A 24,376-nucleotide genomic window follows, 5' to 3' on the forward strand; every position below is an offset into this window, starting at 1 on the left:
TGCTTTCTTAAAATCTTTTTTTAAATATTTATTTATTTTGAGAGAGTGAGCATGAGCAGGGAAGGGGCAGAGAGGGAGGGAGAGAATCACAAGCAGGCTCCATGCTGTCAGCCCCAACAGGGCTTGAACCCATGAACCCTGAGATCATGACCTGAACTGATATCAAGAGTTGGATGCTTGGGGCACCTGGGTGGCTCAGTCGGTTAAGCATCCAACTTTGGCTTAGGTCATGATCTCACGGTTCGTGGGTTCGAGCACTGCATCAAGCTCTGTGCTAACAGCTCAGAGCCTGGAGCCTGCTTTGGATTCTGTGTCTCCCTCTCTCTCTGCCCCTCCCCCGCTCATTCTCCCTCTCTGTCAAAAATAAACAAACATTAAAACAAACAAACAAACAAGAGTTGGATGCTTAACTGACTCAGCCACGCAGGTGCCCCAAGAATACTTTCTTAAGCATAACCATACAATGCCAATTATGGTTTACAGTCTTGGATATTAATTTCAAATGTTCTTCATATACATAAGTTGTCAACCACAAAACCAACAAAACATTCAGTAAAATTAAGAAGAAAAAACAAACAACATTTTGTTACTGTTTCCAGCAATTTCCAGAATGTCCAAAAACTAAAATTTGGGGAGGCTACTACATTTTCACATCATGCTTGCAAATAATTCTAAAATTGGATAGTAGTCACTTCTTTCTCTGTATTTGCTATGGTTCAAATACCACAGGCTATAATGAAGCCCTATGAATAATTCTCCATTTTAGTAAAAGGCTAAAACCAATTTCTCAGAGAATAAAACAAGGGACTGTTGAATGTCAACAGTTTATAGCCAGAGCTTATTATTTCTATGGCTCAACATAAATTTCTCAAACTCCTTCTTGATTAAAAACCACAGAAATGTTAAGAAAAACTCAACTTACATAGTAAATTCATATTTTTTAAAATCAGGAATATAATATAATCCTGAGGGTTTCCATGAAACACACACCAGTACAGCCAATGAATTCTCTGCTCTATGCCAAGCAGAAACCTCTGAAAAGATCAGAAGCAACGGGCACCTGGGTGGCTCAGTCAGCTAAGTGTCTGACTTTGGCTCAGGTCATGATCTCATGGTTCATGAGTTCAAGCCCTGCATCAGGCTGTCAGCACAGAGTTAGCTTTAGGGCCCCCTCTGTCTCCCTATCTGCCCCTCCTCTGCTTGAGTGTGTGCACTCTCTCTCTCTTTCTCGCTCTCTCAAACAAAAACAAAAACAAAAACCAGAAGTGAGAAGCCAGTGATTTTCATCTGCTTACACTTTCAAGAAATAAGATTAACTTTTTAAACATCTAAACATTGGTAAGGCAAGGTATAAATTCTCCCCATAATATTGCACTTCTGTCCTAAGGCAACAAATCAAATGGCTATGAAGAGCATTGTACCTACCATTCAACACCTGCCTTCTTCAGCAGAGAACTCACATTATGTTGGCAAATGCAAAAAGCTGTACTATTATTTCCAGAGGCTGCAGAGTTCTGAGAACTGTTTCCACAATCCTCATGCCCCAATCTATACAAAGTACTTACAGTTGAGAAACCGATTACACTGAGTATGTAAACGTGTTAAGGATCAAAGAGGGTAGCAAATATAGGGGCCATACTATGTTTGTGAAAAATTTTAAAGAAATCAAATTATTTCCTAGTACAATTCCTAATAAGCTGTTGAGAAATGATCTTAGAAAAAACACTTGTATAAATTTATTCTAATGCTCATAATCCAGAAGAACACCAGGTTATGATAAAGGCATTTTAAACTAAACACATTCATTCCAGCATTCTCACTCTGTGGCCTAGCTCTGGAAATATTTCAGTGAATTGCTGCATTCAGAGGCATTTCTAAAAATGAATAAATCACGCCAAATTAACAAAACATAAGTTTGTGAGAGAGAGCAGGCACATGTAGGGGAGGGGCTGAAAAAGAGGGAGAGAGAATCTTAAACAGGCTCCACGCCCAGTACAGAGTTCCACAGAGCTCAACTCAGGCCGGGACTAGATCTCACAACCATGAGATCATGACCTGAGCTGAAATCAAGAGTCAGACACTTAACCAACTGAGCCACCCAGACACCCCAATAAAATACAAGTTAGAAAACAAAATCAACTTTTTTTAAAGCCCTAGGAGGGTTTTGTTGTTTTTGGTTTTTGAGTTTAGCAGATGATTTCAAAGACCATGTTTAAAGTACAAGTAGCCTGAGGACAAGTAAAATCTGGAAAGTCTACAATTATTAAAATGTAGGGGCGCCTGGGTGGCACAGTCGGTTAAGCGTCCGACTTCAGCCAGGTCACGATCTCACGGTCCGTGAGTTCGAGCCCCGCGTCAGGCTCTGAGCCCCGCGTCAGGCGCTGGGCTGATGGCTCGGAGCCTGGAGCCTGTTTCCGATTCTGTGTCTCCCTCTCTCTCTCTGCCCCTCCCCCGTTCATGCTCTGTCTCTCTCTGTCCCAAAAATAAATAAAAAACGTTGGGGAAAAAAAAAAAAAAAAAAAAAAAAATGTAACTACCAGTACTTAGTGTATAATTTTAAGGGATCTAAGTCCTCTGCTTCAAGGTCCATCTCCCACCTTAAAGCCTAATTTGAGGCATAAATGTTTGTCTGGAAATGCTACTCGACCAAATTCTAGAGATAGACTAGGACACTCACTGAACACTTCTCATTTTATCACAGTTCATTTCCTGAAAGATAGGGTTTGATTCCTTTGAACCCTGGTAAGAAAAACAAATTAGGGATACCTGGGTGGCTCAGTTGGTTAAGCGTCCAACTTTAACTCAGGTTATGATCTCGTGGTTCAAGAGTTTGAGTCCTGCATCAGGCTTTGTGCTTGACAGCTCAGAGCCTGGAACCTGGTTCAGATTCTGTGTCCCTCTCTTTCTCTCTGCTTCTCCCCCGCTCGCGCTCAGTCTCTCTCTCTCAAAAATAAATGAACATTAAAAAAATTAAAAAGAAAGAAAGAAAGAAAGAAAGAAAGAAAGACCAATTATAACAATCCTGATCAAACCAGGTAGCTTTTCAGGAGTTCGGCATACAAGAATCAAAAAGTCCTAATACCTTATGTCTAAGAGTCAAGAAGCAGTGGGCGAACTTGGACTCAAGGCTGACTTTGTTTCACCCTCTCCCTACATCAGCCAAGCCAATGTGCCAAATAAATCTTAACTATTTATTGCCTCTCTGAGGAGGAAAACACACACACACACCCCAAAAATGTAAATACTTCAATCACGTTTTAAATTTTCTTCAAAAATGTCTCAACAAATCAGAAGTTATAATTAGACACTCAGAAAAACCTCATTTCTGAGTTTTTCTTCAAATACTATCTTATATTTCACTTGAAACTATTAAAGTGGTAAGGCAAAAATACCTAAGGTAGCCAGCACGCTAGCGTTAAATACGGCTTTAGGAACTTCTTAAAAATCTATCTAAAACCTAGTTTCTTTTTTTTCTTTTTTAAGTAGGCCTCACACCCAGCACAGAGCCCAATACAGAGCTTGAAGTCACGACCCTGAGATCATGATCTGAGCTGAGATCAAGAGTCAGACACTTAACAGACTGAGTCTCCCAGGCACCCCTAAAACTTAAGTTTCTGAGAATGTAGCAATGCATTCTGTACAGCTGAAACTGATTTCAGAAAGTATATTTCAATCAAGAGAACTTATAATTTTACAAGCTTCACAATTTATTCAGCTCTCCTCTCCATTACCTCACAGGCTTGTTAGAATCAGGCTAAAGCAGGTAATATTCCTATCTCTTCCTGAGATGAAGAAAATGTGAAATTCAAAAGACTTAGTCTCAATTTAAAATAAGCAAAACAAACAAAAAATTAAAATCCTCAGACTGTAAATTACAGCTCTATTATAACTGATTCAAAAAATAAAAAATATAAGGGGCACGTGGGTGGCTCAGTCAGTTGAGCTTTCAACTTTGGCTCAGGTCATGATCTCATGGTTCATGAGTTCGAGCCCCGCATTGGGCTCTGTGCTGACAGCTCAGAGCCTGGAGCTTGCTTCAGATTCTGTGTCTCCCTCTCTCTCTGTCCCACCCCTGCTCACGCTCTCTTTCTCTCTCAAAAATAAATAAACATTTAAAAAAATAATTAAAAAAAAATATTTAATGCTATTGCTATTATACTACTTTGAAATAAATATTGTTTATAAGTAATGCATCATACCTGTTTGTGGAGGACAGAAAAATACATACCATGTCTTATATATCGCAAGCAATTTATTCTTCATATTTAAAAGATTTTTACTTCACTTCTAAATAATTAAGTTTCATTTAAATTCATTACCTTAGACCAGTTTTATTTCTACTGGTTTTTCTAACTTGGCCTGCCTTTCTATTCTTTAAATGTTATAGAATATAACATGTATCAAAAATATATAATCTGTTATCCAGAAAGCTAACTCTTACAATCTGCAACAAATGGATAAGGATTTAAGACAAATACAGTGAAGACTCGATAAATTCCTTTTAAGTCATTCTTTTTTACCTTCATTCCAAAAACGTTCTCTCCAGAGTTAGTAATAAATGCAGGTTGGATAAAATCTCAACATGGGGTGCCTGGGTGGCTCAGTCGGTTAGGCTTCTTACTTCAGCTCAGGTCATGATCTCACAGTTCGTGAGTTCGAGCCCGAGCCCTGATGCAAGCTCTGGAGCCCGGAGCCTGCCTTGGATTCTGTTGTCTCCCGTGCTCTCTGCCCCTCCCCCACTCGCAGTCTGTCTCTCTTAAAAATAAATAAACATTAAAAAAATATTTTTTATAAATCTCCATGTAAATAGAAGACTGAACTATAAACCATGACTCACTAATTCTGAATATTAGTCAATATGAAAGAATTCCTATACATCAAAATAATCTGGGCACAACTCTAGAGCTAAAATTCTGTTGTAATTTTATCTAGCTGCCTTGAGTTTCTCCCTGTTTTGAAAAGAGTGAGTAAGAAGAACTGGTGCAAGAGCTTTGAAAGTCTGCATCTGGGGGTGCCTGGGTGGCTCAGTCGGTTAAGGGTCCGACTTTGGCTCAGGTCACGATCTCGCGGTTCATGAGTTTGAGCCCCGCATTGGGCTCTGTACTGACAGCTCAGAGTCTGGAGCCTGCTTCAGATTCTGTGTCTCCCTCTCTCTGACCTCCCCCACTCATGTTCTGTCTCTCTCTCTCTCTCAAAAATAAACATTTAAAAAAAAATAAAAAATAAAAAATAAAAGTCTGCATCTGGCATTAGTGACCTGATTACACTAGTGTGCCTATATTTTTTTAAATTTTTTTTCAATGATTTTTGAGAGAGACTCAGAGCGTGAGTGGGGGAGGGGCAGACACAGGGAGACACAGAATCAGAAGCAGCTCAGAGCTCAACAAAGGGGCTCAAACTCAGAGTCGTGAGTTCATGACCTGAGCCGAAGTCAGACACTTACCCAACTGAGACACTCAGGTGCCCCTAAGGTGCCTGTATTTTTAAATAGCCTTTTACTTACTGACATCTAAAGTTAAGATTTACTTATATTTCTTTCTCCTCTACTTGGCATGTTTTATAACATGTAAAGGTTAAATAATATATGGGAAGCACGTAGTGTTAGCCTGAGAAAGAAATGTTACCTATTACCACTTGGTATACAAGCAATGGTGGTTCTATTGATTACAATAATCAGAAACTATTCTAATAGTCCCTAAACCTCCAACCTAGGTTTTTCTGAGTTCAAAGCCTAAAGCTCTTAACCACTAAGTTACTGTGTTCAAAATTAAGCACTAGGTTCCAAAGTACAGATCAACTGTGAAAGACCTTATCTTTCACATTACTTAGAATAACATTAGCTATACACGATCTTATTCATTTGCTCTTTGCAAAGTGTCTACATATTCCCAGAGATCCTCTGCAGAAACTGCATGGGGCAATTCCGAATGCTTTACCCATTAGTCTATAACTTGGACTTATGCATGATATCAACACACCGCTAAATTACCTACAATTAACCAATGTAACTTTTTGGAAAATGCCTCTCTGCTTGGACTTATTTCCTCAAAAAGTTTATTTTTATTTTGCCAAGATAGGAGAAATTAGATTTAATATCAAAGATAAGAGGGGTATCTGGGTGGCTCAGTCGCTTAAGCACCCAACTCTTGATTTTGGCTCAGGTCATGATCTCACGGTTCATGGGATGGAGCCCCGTGTTGCGGAGCGCGTAGCCTACTTAGGATTCTCTCTCTCTCTCTCTCTCTCTCTCTCTGCCCCTCCCATGCTCATGCACATGCTCACACTGTCAAAAATAAATAAACTTAAAAAAATTAATATCAAAGATAAGAGAAAATAAGCCAAATACCATGTACAACTTATAGTGACTTGATGCTTAAGGAAAATAGGTAATATCCTAACTCACTGCTCTTTAAGTAAAATACAGATAAAAGCTGTAGTAGCATTATACGGTACAGAGTTGTTTTTTTTTTTTAACGTTTAAATTCATTTTTGAGAGAGAGAGAGAGAGAGAGAGACTGAGTGGGGGAGGGGCAGAGAGAGGGCGACACAGAATCTGAAGCAGGCTCCATCCAGGCTCTCACCACAGAGCCCGATGTAGGGCTCAAACTCATGGACCCTGAGATCATGACCTGAACTTAAGTCAAGACGTTTAACTGAGCCACCCAGGTGCCCCGGTAGACAGTTTTAAGTGTATGTCAGTTTGCATTTTAACCAGTAAACTAATTAAGTATTTTAATATTTAAGTATCTTTCTGATAAATCAGAAAATTAGAAAATAAACTGTGAATATAAAGTAGGACAAATGGTAACAATGAAATTAAGTAGTTCATAATTATTAATGACTAACAGCCATTCTGATCACAATACAATTCCAAAGATGTTTCTCTACTGAATTTTAATTACTTAATTGTATAATGAAGCTTTAAAGTAACAAAAGCCAACACAATCATTTTAGATATCCTTCCACTATGCTCATTTTTCAATATCATCTATCATATAAAATTCCAAGCATAAGAACTGGCAAAATTTGAGGAGCCTGGGTGGCTCAGTCGGTTAAGCATCCAACTCCCACCAGTTTGGGCTCTGGTCATGATCTCACTATTTCATGAGTTCAAGCCCCACAACATGCTCTGTGCTGGCAGTATGGAGCCTGGTTGGGATTCTCCCTCTCTCCCTCTCTCTCTGCCCCTTCTCCACTCACTCTGTCTCACTCTCAAAATAAATAAACTTAAAAAAAGTTGGCAAAATTACCACAGAAAACTTTCCAAAGACAGAAGTCCCTCCATTAAATGATAAATGTTTAAGATAAAACATTAGGTGAGTACCCCTAATCACCCCAAGCTTTAAAGGCTTCAGTGTAGGCTCACAATCCTCACCCAAAGCACTTGCATAAACTGGGTCCACTTTACACATAAGTGATAAGGATATTTCCTGGAAGTTTATGAAACACTGATTAGTGGGGCGCCTGGGTGGCTCAGTCAGTTGGGCAGCCGACTTCGGCTCAGGTCATGATCTCGCGGTCCGTGAGTTCGAGCCCTGCGTCGGGCTCTGTGCTGACTGCTCAGAGCCTGGAGCCTGTTTCAGATTCTGTGTCTCCCTCTCTCTGACCCTTCCCCATTCATGCTCTCTCTCTGTCTCAAAAATAAATAAATGTTAAAAAATAAAAAAAAGAAAAAAAAAAGAAACACTGATTAGTGGTGAAATAAAACATATTTTAGAAAGAAGAATCTTAAACTAAATCCCTAAATCAAATATTGAAGAAAAGTTTTCACATATAAAGTAATAGCAAAATGGTTCATTACCAACTTACAGGAAAAAAGAATACAGGCAATAAGTATTTCTATTTAGGTCAACAAAAGTTTAGGAAAGAAAACTCTTCAAAGAGGATATACCTGAGGGTTCTATGAAAAATGAGTACTTGGGACAGGCAAATTAGTTTAAGTCTTGGATCCCCGCCCTCAAATAATTTCATAATTTAGTTTAAAAAGTAATACGGGGCGGGGGGTGGGGGGGAAGAGGCACCTGGGTGGCTCAGTCGGTTAAGCATCCAACTCTTGATCTTGGCTCAGGTCATGATCTCAGTTTGTGAGTTCAAGCCCCATATTGGGCTCTGCGCAGACAGTGCAGAGCCTGCTTAGGATTCTCCCTCTCTCTCTCTCACTCTGCCCCTCCCCTACTCTGTCTCTCAAAATAAAGAAATAAACTTAAAAGTAAAAAAGTAATACAAAGATTAGGAGGGGTTAATAATAGAAGGAAATAAAACTACTATGGATCATAAAGAAAAGTATAAAGTGGATGACATTCCCAGAATTCTAACACAAACACTAAGTGTGCAGCATACCTAGAGGTTAAATTCTAGGGTGAAGATAGGGTGTAGGATGGAGTCAAAATTACCCTAGAAAATCCCTCTAATCTTTGCCTAAGTAGATGGCCTGTATTTAGGGTATTTACTCCATCTCTCTGCACCTTCCTCTTTAAAATAAAGATCATAATTTACTACATCATCAGGTTGTTAGGAAGATTAAATGAATTAAGGCCAACTTTTAAAAGAACACGGCAGGTAGTAGTCAGTCAACAAGGGTAAGCTATTATCTATAGGGATCATTTAAAAAACAAAAGATCTTTAAACAAAAGAATCCCACTTAACTGTGCCATAATCAAACTATAAGGCTTGTGAGAATTGAGAATAACAAAAGAATAGATTCACTTTTTTCAAATACAATCAAAATCTCACAAGAACATATACTATGAGTAACGGTGGCTGAAACTGCCTGCACTATTAAAAATCTTTTTTGGCGGCAGAGCGAAAACATAAGTGAATGCTCATATTTTAATGTGCTTATAATGCAACTTCACTATTCACTTCTCCTTTAAGCTCATTCCTTTCTTCTGTCCAGCTTCGATCCACCTGAGACATTTGGTGATCAATTTTTCAAAATTTTCCCAAACTTTCTTTAGTAAGTGTTTTGTTTTTTCTTTCTTTTCTTTTTTTTTTTTTTTTAATTCAATTGGTCACACAATCCTGGAAAAAATCATTCTCACACATAAAATGTTTCTGACAGACATGCTCAAATACTTAAGAAATCAAATGTCATCTCATCCAAGCTAGGAAATAATATGTCTAGTTTGGAAAAGTCTTAGGTTACAGTTTTCCAACCAGTCCAAAAGGGCATTCTGATGCACTGCAAGGTAGTGTGTGTGTCAATATTTTGAGTTTCCTCACTCCTCTTTCTCAATTTCTGACCACAAATTGGCAACTTCATCAGATGACTGGGCAGCATAAAGGCACATGAGGAAATGTGACACTCTACCCTTCTAGAAGTTAGCAAGCAGGAGCTGCCCAAGTTTATAAAAGATTGTAATTTTTAAAAGGTAATCAGTTTAAAAATAGAAGTTAAAAATTAGCTAGTTCAAAACAATATGTTAAAGCAATCAGCTCCACAGTAAAGGACCTCTGAGAACAATTTCATTTTTAATTCTTGACACAAATTAGTTTTTCATTTAAAGTCACTTTGAACTCTTTTTTAGCCAAAGTTTTACTTTTCATCTCCAAACCTGTCAGTTTCTTTATTGAGGCAGCAACTGCTAATTTTAAAATGAACAGACCCTTGGGGCGCCTGGGTGGCTCAGTGGGTTAAGTGTCTCACTTCAGCTCGGGTCATGATCTTGCAGTTCAGGAGTTTGAGCTCCGCATCAGGCTCCGTGCTGACAGCTCAGAACCTGGAGCCTGTTGCAGTTTCTGTGTCTCCTCTCTCTCTCTGCTCCTCCTCTGCTCATGCATGTTCTGTCTGTCTCTCTCTTCCAAAAATAAACATTAAAAATTTTTTTTTTAATTTTTAAAATGAACAGACCCATTTACAAAGTATACCATTAACAGAAGTACCAAAATATACTTCACACAAATGAAATATGGCCTATGATCATTCGGATGGCCAGGCAATAAAGATGGACACGTAGTCAAAGAGGAAGGAAGGGAAACAAAAACCACCCAGATACCTCACTCTGCTGAGTTAATGCCTGGAAATGACTTTACCTTGTACCACCAAATTTCTTCTCCTTTTTTTTTTTTTTAAACTGTAAACTCTGTACCCACTGTGGGGCTTGAATTCACCACCCCAATATCAAGAGTCATGTGCTCTACCAAGCCAGCTAGGGATCACTAATTTCTATTCCACATAAAAGGCATGAATTTTAGTGGCAAATCTTGCATAATCAGCAATTAAAAAATAGCATCTGCCTTCCTCAAGAATAAAGACATGATAGGGGCGCCTGGGTGGCTTGGTCAGTTGAGCGTCCGACTTCGGCTCAGGTCATGATCTCACGGTCCGTGAGTTCGAGCCCCGCGTCGGGCTCTGTGCTGACAGCTCAGAGCCTGGAGCCTGTTTCAAATTCTGTGTCTCCCTCTCTCTCTGCTCCTCCCCTGTTCATGCTCTGTCTCTCTCTGTCTCAAAAATAAATGAACGTCAAAAAAAAAAAATTTTTTTAAAAAAGAATAAAGACATGATATATAAAATAAGTAAATCCACTATTCTGCACACTAGCACAGGCAGACACTGGAATTTACCCTTGACATAGGAGGTATTCCTTCATGTTTACAACTTGTCAGAACAATTTCAGGAAGTAACCATCTGATTCTCCTATAATTCCTTCCAGAGTCAATGGCTCTCACATAGAAAAGATTTCCTTAGTCTTTCGCTCTACCCTCAAAGGTACACACCTTGCTTGCTTTAAGAACTTGGAAGAACCAAAAAGAAAAAAAAAAAAAAAAAAGAACTTGTAAGAATTAAAGCTAAGTCACCTGTAAAATCGACAGTAACTTTTTTTCTTCAGGAAATATATATTTTTAGTTTATTCCTTTGGGGGGGTGGGGGCAGAGAGGGAGGGAGAGAGAGAATCCCAAGCAAGCTCCGCACTGTCAGCACAAGCCTGATGCGGGGCTCAATTTCACAAACTGTAAGATCATGACCTGAGCCCAAGTCGAAAGCTGAGCCACCCAGGTGCCTGAAATACTTTTCAGAAAATATTTTTTTTAATGTTTTTAATGTCCATTTATTTCTGAGAGAGAGGAAGAGACAGAGTGTGAGCAGCCGAAGGTCAGAGAGAGAGGGAAACAGAATCCAAAGCAGGCTTCAGGCTCTGAGCTGTCCTCAAGAGCCTGACATGGGGCTTGAACTCAAAAACCGTGAGATCATGACCTGAGTCAAAGTCGGACACTTAACCAACTGAGCCACTCAGGCACCCCTCTGAAAGTATTTTAAATCAATTTTTCAAAAATAATTTTCTTGGGGCACCTGGGTGGCTCAGTCAGTTAAGCATCCGACTTCAGCTCAGGTCATGATCTCGCAGTCTTTGAGTTCAAGCCCCACATCCGGCCCTGTGCTGACAGCTTGGAGCCTGCTTCTGATTCTATGTCTCCCTCTCTCTCTCTCTGCCCCTCCCCCGCTCATGCTCTGTCTCTCACTCTCAAAAATGAATAAATGTTAAAAAAAAATTAAAAAAAAATAATTTTAAGACAAGGATATGTGCGCAAGTCTTCCCTGTAACTAGACCATTAATTCATTGAAGCTTTAAATTATACCCAGCTACTCTACTATAGGATTAAAAAAACAAAACATGAAAATATAACCTATATAATTATATATCAAAGTATGAATGCCTTAGGAGAAGAATTATATGTATTTTCTACATCTTGTTACACTCCATCATTCGATATGGCACACCCTGCATAAAATTAGGTGCTCAAATATCTGAATAAAATATTAATGGAGAAAAGACATAATTACAATATTTATCCTAATTTTTTTCATGAATACTAAATCACTACCTACCACATAAAAATATTAGCATATAATCTAAGGATCCAGATATTTCCATATATACTGCACCCAGGCATAGAACTGAGAAGAAAAGAATAAGGAGCACTATTCATTCAATTTCTAAGAACCTACTTGCAACTGCTAGTTGCTTTGAAGAATATAAAGTTCAGAAAGGCATTGCCCTTTGCCTTCCAGAAGCTTTTAAAGTAGAAGAAAAAAACCATCATTTACCCAAGACTGACTATGTGCTAGGCACTGTGCTAAGAGCTTTCAGGATGACAAGCAATCCTACGACAAAATGTGGCAGCCTTCTTTGGCGGGGTGGGAGGCAGTGACATATAAAACTATGAATTTGCAGTGTGGAAAGATCACTTCTAGCTTAGTGGAGGAAGAGGCAGACAGTTAAGGATAACTTCACTGTAGTATTGGAACTAGAAGGAGTACCATTTCAATAGATAAATGCAGAGGCAAAACAAAAGCCAAACTGTATCAAGGAAATAAGAGTAGAGGAAAAGTCTGGAAATGAGCGTGTAGTACAGTCTTTTTAACTTTTTAGACAACTTTGTTTCCCTTTTATTTTAAATCTTCATACTTAATGATTTTACAAACATACCCATTATAAATAGCAACCCCTCCCCATCCTCGGTACCCTCTAAAACTTTTACTCTGCTTTATTTTTTCTTTAGCATCTAAATGATATTTTTTTAAATATCCCTTCTTTGCTTTACCTTTCCCTTCTTCCCCCATCTAACCCCACCAAGTAACCTATGTTAACAACCCAATAATATTCTTTGGTACTTTCTCCATGCTTATAATCTCGTACAGACGTCATAAGCACATACATACACAAGCTTTTCATAATAATTTATATTTTCCAACCTATTAGTTTTTTTAAAAGATACAATGACTAATTACCAAATACATGTTCATGGGGAGCGGGCTTAAAAATATGGAAAAATACAAAAACTAACCTATAGATGGCTCTTGCCAACATTTATGGACATATGCATCCAATCTTTTCTATGCATATATACTTGTAAATATTTTTCTTTATAAAGATGAGATCTTTTTATACTAATTTTAGTAACTTCCTTTTTTCACTTTATAGATCTTATCACTCAGGATTAACTGAAATCATCTTTCACTGGTTGACTGAATACACTTTTTTTTTTTTTTTTTTTAACATTTATTTATTTTTGAGAGAGAGAGCATGAACAGGGGAGGGTCAGAGAAAGAGGGAGACACAGAATCTGAAACAGGCTCCAGGCTCTGAGCTGTCAGCACAGAGCCCGTCACGGGGCTCGAACCCACGGACTGTGAGATCATGACCTGAGCCGAAGTCGGCCGCTTAACCGACTAAGCCACCCAGGCGTCCCTGACTGAATACACTTTAGATTAAAAGGATGAAAAAAAATAAAAGAAAATAAAAAAATAAAAGGATGATAAAAGTTTTTTTTTTTAATTTTTTTTTAACCTTTATTTATTTTTGAGACAGAGAGACAGAGCACGAATGGGGGAGGGGCAGAGAGAGAGGGAGACACAGAATCGGAAGCAGGCTCCAGGCTCTGAGCCATCAGCCCAGAGCCCAAGGCGGGGCTCGAACTCACAGACCGCGAGATCGTGACCTGAGCTGAAGTCGGACGCTTAACCGACTGAGCCACCCAGGCGCCCCAAGTTTATTCTTTTCAAAAAAGATGAGTCATTAATTGTGTGATATCTCTCTAAAGAGCATTACATACAAATACATTTATAAGGGTGAAAAAAGTCCAAGAGATGCAAATATAGCCAACTTCTAAGCTTCCTGTTTGCTCATTAGATTTAATCAGCAGTAAGAAAAAAGCTTAGCACCACTTCACATCCGTTAGGATAATTATTGTCAAAAAAGGAAAAATAAAAGTGTTGACAAGGATATGAACCCTTGTCAAATTGGAACCCTTGTGTATTACTGGTATAAATGTAAAATGGGGCCGTTGCTATGAAAACAGTGGCAGTTCCTCAAAAAGTTAAAACCAGATTATCATATGAACCAGCAATTCCACTCCTAGTACACTCAAAAGAACTGAGAGCAAAGACTCAAACAGATACCTATAAACAAATATTCATAACAGCATTATTCACAACAGACAAAAGGTGGAAACAAGAATCCATCAACAGATGACTGTATAAACAAAATATTTAACATGCAACCACACCCACAGAAACATTATTCAGCCATAAAAAGGAATGAAATTTTGATACATGGTACAATAGGGATAGACTTTAGAAACACATTAAAATAAACCAGATGCAAAATCACAAACATTGTATGATTTTCCCTTACATGAGGTACTTGAAATGAGCAAATTCATAGACAGAAAGTAGAATTTACCAGAGGCTGGAGGAAGGGAGGAATGGGGAGCTTTGTTTAATGGGTACAGGGTTCTCTTTGGGATGACGAAAATGTTCCAGAAATAAATAGTGGTGATGGTTGCACAATGCTGTGAATGTAATATAATGCCACTGAATAGTACACTCAAATACGGTTAAAATGGTAAATTTTAGGTTATATATAGTTTACCTGTCCCAGGCCCCAAAAAGCCTGAGGGGCCCGTTTCACATTGTCAGCTAAATATTAGTCATAAAGGTCATGATTTCTACTCTCACAATTCACAACTGCACTCTAATTCCAGTCTACACTAACACGAAGGAAGGTAGAACATCATGTATCCCCTCACATTCTCTCTGGTTAAAATGCTGTTCCGTGTATAAAGCCTATGAATGCAGAAGGAAACAGCCAGCATGACAAGAGTGCTTGAGCCCATGAATCAAGGAGGTGCTAAAGCAGGCAAACATCCTCAAGGAGCTGGCAGTGAGAACCCAGAGCAGTCTACAAATAATGCCTCATAGAAGGGAAGCTAAGCAAAATAACTCCTTCAACATATATCCTAAGTAACAAAGTTCTGAGTACAAGTTTAGTAAGTATATCCTTTTAATAGTAAGCATTTGTGTGCTTGTGATGGGCAGTAGGAACTAAGTCCACAGGTGATTAACCTCTGAATCTCCACTCATTCAATTAATGTTATGTAATGAAGACAAAGTTTTAAGAACTGGGAATTCATAACCAAGAGTAAGATATGCTCCACCTTTAAGGAAGTTAAGTCTAGCCAGAGTTGTAAGACATCTACACAAAAATTCAATTCAATAAACACTATTTAGCACCTTCCAGTCAATGAAATGGCTGCAATCAGGTGTCAGCCATTATGCTAAACTCTGGGTAGTCAAAGTTAAGACACAATCTTCTAGAGGGGCGCCCAGGTGGCTCAGTCAGTTAAGTGTCTGACGTCAGCTCAGGTCATGATCTCACAGTTCATGGGTTCGAGCCCCGCTTCGGGCTCTGTGCTGACAGCTCAGAGCCTGGAGCCTGCTTTGGATTCTGTCTGTCGGGAGATCAGAGCCCCACAGGGGGCTCTATGCTAGGTGTAGAGCCTGCCTAAGATTCTCTCTCTCTCCTGCTCATGCACTCACTCATTTTTTTCTCTCTCAAAAACCCTAGAATTAAGTGTTGGAATTTAGACACAACACTTTCACTGAAGCACCTGGGCCTGGTTCCTCAGCCTCTGAAAGGGAAAAATTTTTAACAAATATTAATAAAAGAGAAATTGCATATTGAGTAGGAAGCATTAATTTCAGATTATAATCTAATGGGATGGTGAGCTCACAAATGGTTATATGATAAAGGCCATAAGAAAAATAAATGCAAAGGGTTTTATGGCGGGCCTCAAGGAAGGAAACATAATGAGTGAGAAAAAGAAAAAAAGAAAAAGAGAAAAAGATCAGGAAATATTTAGAAGATGGGTGTTCAAAATGGCTCTTAAAAGAGGAACAGATAAAAGTGAGGAAATTGTGTCACTCTCTAATTAGGATAAGGTCGCAGAAGGCAGGAATCTGCCTTACTCATCCTGCACGAAGCACAATGGCCTGCACCTACGTAAGTGCTTAAAAAAAAATAAAAAAAAGTATGAGGAATCTCTATTAGTAAGACATAAAAACAAGAACTGCTTAGTCTAATAGGCAATGGAAGTAAGACCAGCACATCTTCACTATATTGTTATCATCACAAAATAGGATACATTAAAAACCCCATTATTTCCCTCCATGAAAGAAAGCTGGGTAGCTGGGGAACAACGGGGGAGGTAGAATTACTCTGCACAACTTTATTTACTCAGCCTAACTTTCTGTATCCTTTGACTTTTGTGGCATGAGACAGTATTATCTATTCAAGAAAATTAATAAAATTTAGTTTTTAAGAGGATGGCTGAGTGGCTCAGTCAATTGAGCATCTGACTCTTAACTTAGGCTCATGTCATGATCTCATGGTTCATGGGTTCGAGCCCTGCTTCGGGATATGTGCTGACAGCGCCTGTGGAGCCTGCTTGGCATTCTCTTTCCCTCTCTCTTCCATTCCCTCTGTTGCGCTCTCTCTCCCTATCAAAATAAATAAATTTTAACATTTTTAATTTTTAAGAATCTGCACAGTAAGAAAGTGAATCTGACAGTAATGTGGAGAAAGCCCTGGCATATTAAGAAGAAAAAGGAGTTTACTTTAGAGGTTCTAACAATACGTAAAGCAAATAGTAATAAAAGCCTGAATTAATCTGGAGAAAGCAGAAAATGGCTGAAAGAAGCTCAAAAATATAGTTGTGAATGGAATCTGACAGTGACTGAATGTTTGGAGTAAACATGAAGACCCACACCATGAATACAATTAACTTTATTAAATGTATTTTTCTATCATAAAAGTAACATATTCAGAGAATATAGAAAGTATAAAGAACATTATCCTTATTTCTACTCTTTAACAACCATTGTTAACATCTACATGTATTTTCTTCCTATATGTAGGTTTTGAGATTTTTTCTAAAACAGCTTGAGATATAATTCACATTCCATACAAATCAAGTACTTGAAATGTAAAATTCAATGGCTATTATATTCAGAGTTGCACATCCGTCTCCACAATCAATTTTAGAACATTTCATCACTCCCACCAAAAACAAAAACAAACAAACAAAAAAACCCACAAAAACAACTATCACTGCCCCTGCCCACTCCCCACTCCCTCCAGTCCCTGGCAACCACTAACCTACATTCTGTCTCTGGATTGGCCTATTCTGGACATTTCATATAAAAGGAATCATACAAAATGTGGACTTTTATGACTAGCTTCTTTCATTTAACATGTTTGCAAGGTTTATACATGTTGGAGAATGTATCAGTACACCATTTCTTTTTACTACTGAATAACATTCCACTGTTTTTTTTTTTTATATACAACTGTAATCATTCCAGATATGTAATTTTGTGTTCAGCATTTTCCATGTCATCAATGTTTCATATAATCCATACTTAATGACAAGTATAGTGCTCCATCAAATGGCTGTACTGCAGTTTATTTAATCACTTTTTAAAGTTTATTTATTTTGAAGGGGGAAGGGGAGGAGAGAGATAACAAAGAAGAGAGAGACACAGAATCCCAAGCAGAATCCACACTATCAGTGCAAAGCTCGATGCAGGGCTAGAACTCACAAACCTGGAGATCAAGACCTGATCCAAAGTCAGCCACTTAACCCACTAAGCCACCCAGGTGCCCCTAACTTAGTCATTATTGTTGGGCTTTTGAACTCTTTCCAGTCTTTTCTATTGTAACAAATTCTCTTTAATGCAAATGATAGCTCCTTTCTGAATGATCTTCTGGATCCAGAGAAATGCCTCTCCTAGAAACTGTGAGCTTCTTAATGAGATTTGCTACAGAAAACAAAAGTCACATCCTTCCAGGGAAAATTCAGAATTTCATCCATCCCAAATCTAGGTAAAGGGCAGATGCTAAAAGCTGCCCATGGCTAAAAGGATGCCTCAAAAATACCTAGATTAAGATCTGTCTGGCTCAGTCAGTAAAGCATGCGACTCTTGATCTCGGGGTTGTAAATTCAAGCTCCACATTAGGGATAGAGATTACTTTAAAAAACAACCAATAAAAAAAAAAAGAAAACTCATCATTTTAAAGACACTGACATAAACATTAACTAGGCTGACTCTTCCATCAGAAATGTACATGGATGGGGACACCTGGGTGGCATCTGACTTTGGCTGAGATCATAATATCACGGCTCGTGAGTTCAAGCCCCATATCAAGCTCACTGCTGTCAGCCTCTCAGCCCGCTTCAGATCCTGTCCCCTTCTCTCTGCCCCTCCCCCACTTGCACTCTCCCAATAAATAAATAAATAAATATTTAAAAAAGAAAAAAAAAGGTATATGGATGAAAAAAGGTAAACACTTTGTCCAAATGTGATGCCTACTACTGGGCAGCTTCAAAGAATCAGATCACTTTTGCTTTCCATAGCAGGATGAAAGAAAATAAATAGGAAAGAACACCTTGATTACAACAGTCAAAATGTTCTTATGCGTGTTATTTTATGACAATAAATGAGATCCAACTGGTAGAAAGAGGAGGAAGAGGACACCTGTACAGTCCACAAGGTCCTCACCAGCAATTAACATACTGAGTTCCCCTAAAACAATGTCCTTGCCTGCTGCTTCCCATTCCTTAACCAATGCAAACAATCTAAAAATCACAACGATTTTACAATTTGAAACTAGCTTTAGTATTGCTAATCCCCACCAAATAAGATCCCTTAGAATCTGGTCTAAAAATAAAACTATGTGTCAACTGTTCCTCAAGAAAAACTATGTACACTGATTGGAATGTGAAGCAATTAACACTTTGTGAGTGATTTGCCAAAGAGACTTCAGATAGCCTGGGCCAAAACCAATAACAAAGAAACAACACCCACTTGACATTTTCCTTGGTTAAACTGAGATTTTAGGAGCAATTTTAGAAGAAAGGCTAACAGATGTGAAGTTAAACACTAAAATCATTGAGAGCTACTCAAGTATTATAGGAGAAATGGAGGAACAAAATGATTCAACCACTGCAAAATAAAAAACGAAAACTTTAATATGTAATTAAGGAACTTTTACTCAACTTTTAAGGCAAGAATACCTTAGTCATTACAATTGTGAGGATGATAAGCAAGGTAGTTTAGCCTTATACTAAAAATACTAACTAAATTGTAACACAAACATCTAGGGTTACATTTAGCACCTAGTCAGTTTAGCAAATAGGAATTTTTCGCCATTGATACACATACATAAACACTCATATACATACAAGATAAGGTAACCTAAAATTCTACACAACCTCATCCTAAATAAGCCCAGTATTCCTTGGTTTTCTAATTAATTTAGTCAAGGTGAGCAATTTTCCAACCATAGTTTTAAAGAAATGATTTCCACGATCTGTACAATTTGAAAAACGAAAAACCCTTGCAAGTTCCATTTTGTGGTTTCATAACCCCCTACTGTCACACAGTCCACTGCCTTTCAAAAGCAATATTTAAAATTCTCTTCTGCAAGTCAACATTAAGGCATGCTGTTTGGTTAACAAGCTCCTCCCAAGATCAGGATTATTATGTATGGCCTATTATGTTCCTAACATGCAAACAAAAGCCCTCCCTCATGTAACATTTTTCTATTTTTAGGAAGTAGGTTACTAACAAAGTTTTATCTGAAATTAAAATGTAGTATCATATATTTACTAACAAACTACCTGAGATAGTAATTTAAAGTTACTAATTGTATTTTCCATTTAATAAGTCACTACTGCTTATGGAAAAGCCAAATTTAACTTCTAACAAGTTGTTTAAACTTCAGAGCAAACCACCTACTTTGGATTTCACAAATGGCATGTTTTAAACTAACTACAACTAGTTTCAGAGCAGTTGTAATACCATACTTGATGTTTAATTACCCACTCTCCATTTCATCTTTTAGATACTTTTCATCGCAAATGACCAGTTTAATGTTTCCCTGTTTTCTGCTAAACCAAATCCGATAAAGTATGTTCTAATGTATTTCACTGAAGCCTTCTACTTTGAAGGCTTACACTCTTCAACTGACAAGAGTTTTATTAACAAGGCTAAGCAACTGCACTACAATTTCTAATCACAAACACCACATACCTAAAAGATAAGCTTTTCCAGCAGAAACAGTAACAGGTTTATTTCCCCAAGTATCCAATGTTCAACTGGGTCAAATGTTTCTGTTGCATTTTAAACAGCTTAGCCCTTGAAGTGATAAGGGTGAAAACAAGCCAAAAGTATCTTAATGTTCTTCAGTGGCATATAATCATCACAACCCTAGACAACAAACTTAGGAACTTCAAGCTGAAGTCTGTTAAGACAATAATAATCACTGTAGCATAAGCATTAATCACAACAATACAACAATTTGGGGTAAATTATGTTTACAGAGCTGAAGACTTTATAACAAAATTGGAAACCACGGAATCTATGCAAAGAAAGTTTACTATATACAACACACTTAATAAATTAAAAATACTTGCATTCTACACTTTTCAGCTTTTTTATATAATCTTCCAATTTCTACATGACCGGGGAGCATGGTTTTTCTTGCCAACAGCCATTTAAAATGCAGTATTAGCAGTGTGCACTATATGTATAAAGTTTTACTGGTGAGCAAGCAAAACCTCAGAAGAATCTCTTGCAGGAACACCTAGAACAGGAGCTCAGTTCATTCACCATTGTGTAAGTGCAAAACATTTGACATAAAAGCACTTAACCAAAAATGTTCTTAAATGGGTTTAACAAAGTAAGTCTTTTCAATTACTATCAGCTTCAATATAAAGACAAGGGATAAAAATACTTACCAGAAAGAAAAAAAATAGCAATACTCCTTTAATCAAATTATATCAACTAGTTCACTCTGGAACAAAGAGCCTTCACAATCTAGACAAATATTCTTTTAGACACCCATCTCTCACCACTTCCTTCCTGCACCCTAGATTCTCTGCTGCACCCCAAACTCATCCCAACTCCTGCATGTCTCTATGCCTTTGTACCAGCGGTTTCCTCAGCTTAGAACGCTCTCCCCTCCTCCTCACCTGGTGAGCACTTACTCATCAAGTCCAAAACTGGCAGCAAAAGTTCCCTCCGGTGTCCAAGCTACCTCAACTCCTCCAGGCAAACTAGCCGTTCCAAATTCCCACAACACTTGGTAAGTCCATCCTCATCACAGCGCATTGTTTTCACGCCTTGGGAGCGAATGAAGAGCAGGCTCCCTCCGCTCAGCCCACAGAGGACAAGGCAGGCAGAAACACTCAAAGAACGTGAGCTGAATTCATCCCTGCTTAGATTAACTGACCCTCTAGAACCCGGTCACATCTCAACGAGACATGAGGGATACTAACATTCTTCCCACCAGAGAAATGAATACCAAAGGGCACACCCAGAGCCCTGGAAAGAGAACAATGAATGAACACAGCCGCCTTTCCCCTCAAGATGTCCAAACTCCTCTTTCTGGGCATCGACTAGCTCTGCAGAACCTCTGCAGCTGCACAACTGAAGCGTCCAGACGGCTCTCTCTTCACACAAAGGACAGCCCTGGATCTTCACTCCAAAGCATCCCAGGGCCAAACCTCAGCATACGCATCCCAAACCTTTCATTAGTAACCCACGGAGTCCCGAAACCCAAGGCGAGGCCCCTATGCCTTTGTGGTGGGGAACTGACCCACTTCCGCCTCTCGTCCCCCATTCTTCTCGTCCTCCCTGTAAGAGTGTCACTTGAGTGACAGACTCTGAGTGAGGATGCAAGCCCGGGACCCCTCCGCGCCCAGAAAGAAAAGGAATTCGCCCGTCTGAATGACAACACGGATAGGGGGCAATTCTGGGCAGATTTTCCCATTGCCAAAATATAAGGAATATGCACCGAGTACAGGGGTGGCGCTAGCACGTTTCCCCGAAACACAAGGAAATTTGAGTGGGGATGTGGAAACTCGGCTCGCCGGCCATGACACCGGGCCCCAGGGCTCCCGCCCGCCCACCGCCACCCGGGGTGACAGCGGCCTTGCCCAGGCCCTCGACCCGGCAGCCGCGGGGTCGCTCCATCAACGCTGCCCAGGCCGGGCCGCCGAGGAACCCGGCCCCTTCAGCCCCGCCGCCCAGCTCCCCCGGCATCCAGGGCCTGGCCCTGCCGCCTACCTGAAGGAGCCGAGCCGCCTCCGTGTCCCGTCGTCTGGTGGCGGCGTCTAGTCCGCTCCTCCTCCCCGCGGTGGGTGAGGGAGCGGGAGGCGGTCACATTCGGCGTGTCCCCAGCCCAGGGGACGGGGCCCCGGGCAGTCCCCGCATCGTCGCACTCGCGCTCCGCGCCTCGGGGCACACGCCCCAAAGCCCGGCCAGCTGGCCCTCTTCCGGGCCCTAGGAGAGCGGCAGAGAAGCCCTCCTGTCTCACGCCCGTCCTCGTCTTACTCCCGCCATCTAAGATGGCGGCCCCAACGCCCGCGACGAAGAGACTCTCGGGCGGCCCCGGCAAACGAGCCCTCCACTCGGTGCTCCTCCTCCCGACCTGCGGCGCCACCGGCTCTCTGCTTCTGCGTGAGCCCGCCTGGCAGCAGGCTTCAAACTTGGCTCGGGCATCTATCACTCTAGCCTGAACTCAGGCCCCGCCTCCCAGAGAAGGGGCGTGGTCTTGCTTTCTCGTTGGTCGCCATTTCGGACTAGTGGAGAGCGAAGGACTGGTTACTGGGCGGCTCTTGGGGTCAGGGGTTGGCAATCGAGAAGTGGCGGGGTTTGTGCTCTTCGGAGGTGTCTGAGGGCTAGCGAGAGGTCAAGGCTAGCTTGCCAGCATCACAAGGCCTAGAGATAAGCAGACGTACGGGAGGACACAGCAAGCTGTGTACAACTTTGGCGCGTTCTATCGGTAGTCCAGCACGTAGAAGCGACTCAGCCACTTACCAGTTGTGGGGAAAGTCCCTCAGGTTTTCTGAGCCTCAGTTTCCTCATCTGTAGATCGGGGTCCTTTTTCCCCTCAGGTTGGCAAAAAGTTAAAAAGACTGTTAGTAGCTAATCTGGTACAAAGTACATGAAAACCTATTGTGTCCCCTAATTCATCGCTGGCAGGAATGGTTATGGGGAGGACAATTTGGCATTGCCCACTGACTTTTTTTTTTTTTTAATGTGTATACCCCTCCTACCAGCAATTCCACCTTTAGGCACTTAATTTTAGAGAAGTATGTTCATATGGGCACAAAGAGGCATGTACTAAGATGTTTATTGTCATGTTGTTTGCATTAGAGATACTCTGGGAAAGATGTGGGTTAATTAAGTAGAAAACTTGAAACAGTGCTGCGTCCACAGTATGGGATATTATCCATCTTAAAAAGAATGAGGGAGATCTGTGTACTGACTTTTTTTTTAAATCCAAGACATCACATTTTAAGTAGAACACTATGGTATGATCTTTATTCAAACACAGGCATACAAAATAGCCCAATTATTATGTGCAACATTCGCTTATTTAAATTGTTATGACTGTTGTGTACCACACATTGTTCTGGGTATTGGGAAATCAACAACCAGAAGCCCTGCCTTCTAGTGATGAGAGACCAAAAGAAAATAGAAATAATAAATTCATGTAGTAATATGTGCAGTATATCGAAAACTGAAGATGAAGCAAGATGAGGACCAACATGAAAATAAATGCAGAAGAAAGAGTGGAAGGCATTGAATATAGAAAGTCCATGACAGTTTTGTGTGTGTGTTTGTGTGTGTGTGCACTTTTTTTTAGTAGGAGTAATAATATCTACCTCACAGGATTAAATGAGATTAAACATGGAAAGCACTTAGCACAGGAGCCTGGGGGTTGAGACTTCAGTACCTGGAGTCTGATCGCCTAGTTTTAAATTTGGACTCTGCCACTTCCTCATCTGTGACTGGGACCAGTCTTTCAAACCTCAGTTCCTCGGTTTCCTCATCTGTAATGAAAACGTGATAGTATCCACCTCTCAGAGTTGTAAGGATTTCATGAGTTTAAGATACGAAGCACTTGGAACAGTGCCTGGCTCATGTTAAACATTATAGAAGTGTTAGCTGTAATTATTATAGCTATCTCTTATCGTAATATTACTGCTTGGGGTAGAGCAGCAAACCACACTTGCTGACCCCCAGGCCATTTCTTCCTTCAGCAGCTCCCAGCTGGTATTTGCCCAGCACTTCACAGCTTAGGGAGCCTGTGCTTCATTCAAACCCCTCAGCTGACCAGTAAGACTGGCTATTTCATTTTTTTCCAAAACAGTTTATCGAGGTGAAATTCACATAAGATAAACTCAACCATTTCAAAGAAGACAATTCAGTAGCATTTAGTATGTTCACGGTGTTGTGCACCTCTACTTCCAAAATATTTCTATCACTCCATAGAAAATCCCCTTACCCATTAAGCAGTTTCTCCCCATCCCATTCCCAGTTAACCCTTGACAACCCCCAATATGCATTCTACAACGGAGGATTTATCTTTTCTGGATCTTTCATAGAACATGTGACCATTTGTGTCTGGTTCTTTTTGTTTTGTTTTTTTAAGAGAGAGCATGAATAAAAGGGGCGGGCAGAAGGAGAGAGAGAATCTTAAAGCAGGCCCCATGCCCAGCTCGAAGCCTAACACGGGTCTCAATC

General features: G+C 39.9%; 1 protein-coding gene across 3 annotated transcripts in view; it reads right to left on the reverse strand.

Moving 5' to 3' along the window:
* RAF1 (Raf-1 proto-oncogene, serine/threonine kinase) overlaps positions 1–22,304 on the reverse strand; it is an 83,543-nt gene extending 61,239 nt beyond the window's left edge. The window contains exon 1 of one of the 3 annotated variants that reach the window (XM_060631799.2): positions 21,911–22,304. The gene's annotated coding sequence lies outside the window, so the exon portion shown is untranslated. Of the gene's footprint in view, positions 1–19,873; positions 20,809–21,910 lie in introns of those variants that run through there. The other 2 variants (XM_060631800.3, XM_078442737.2) reach the window with 2 other exon arrangements.
* Between the last annotated feature and the right edge of the window lie 2,072 nt (positions 22,305–24,376).

Source organism: Panthera onca, chromosome A2, assembly GCF_046562875.1.
Source record: "Panthera onca isolate mPanOnc1 chromosome A2, mPanOnc1 haplotype 2, whole genome shotgun sequence".
Taxonomy (NCBI): Eukaryota; Metazoa; Chordata; class Mammalia; order Carnivora; family Felidae; genus Panthera; species Panthera onca.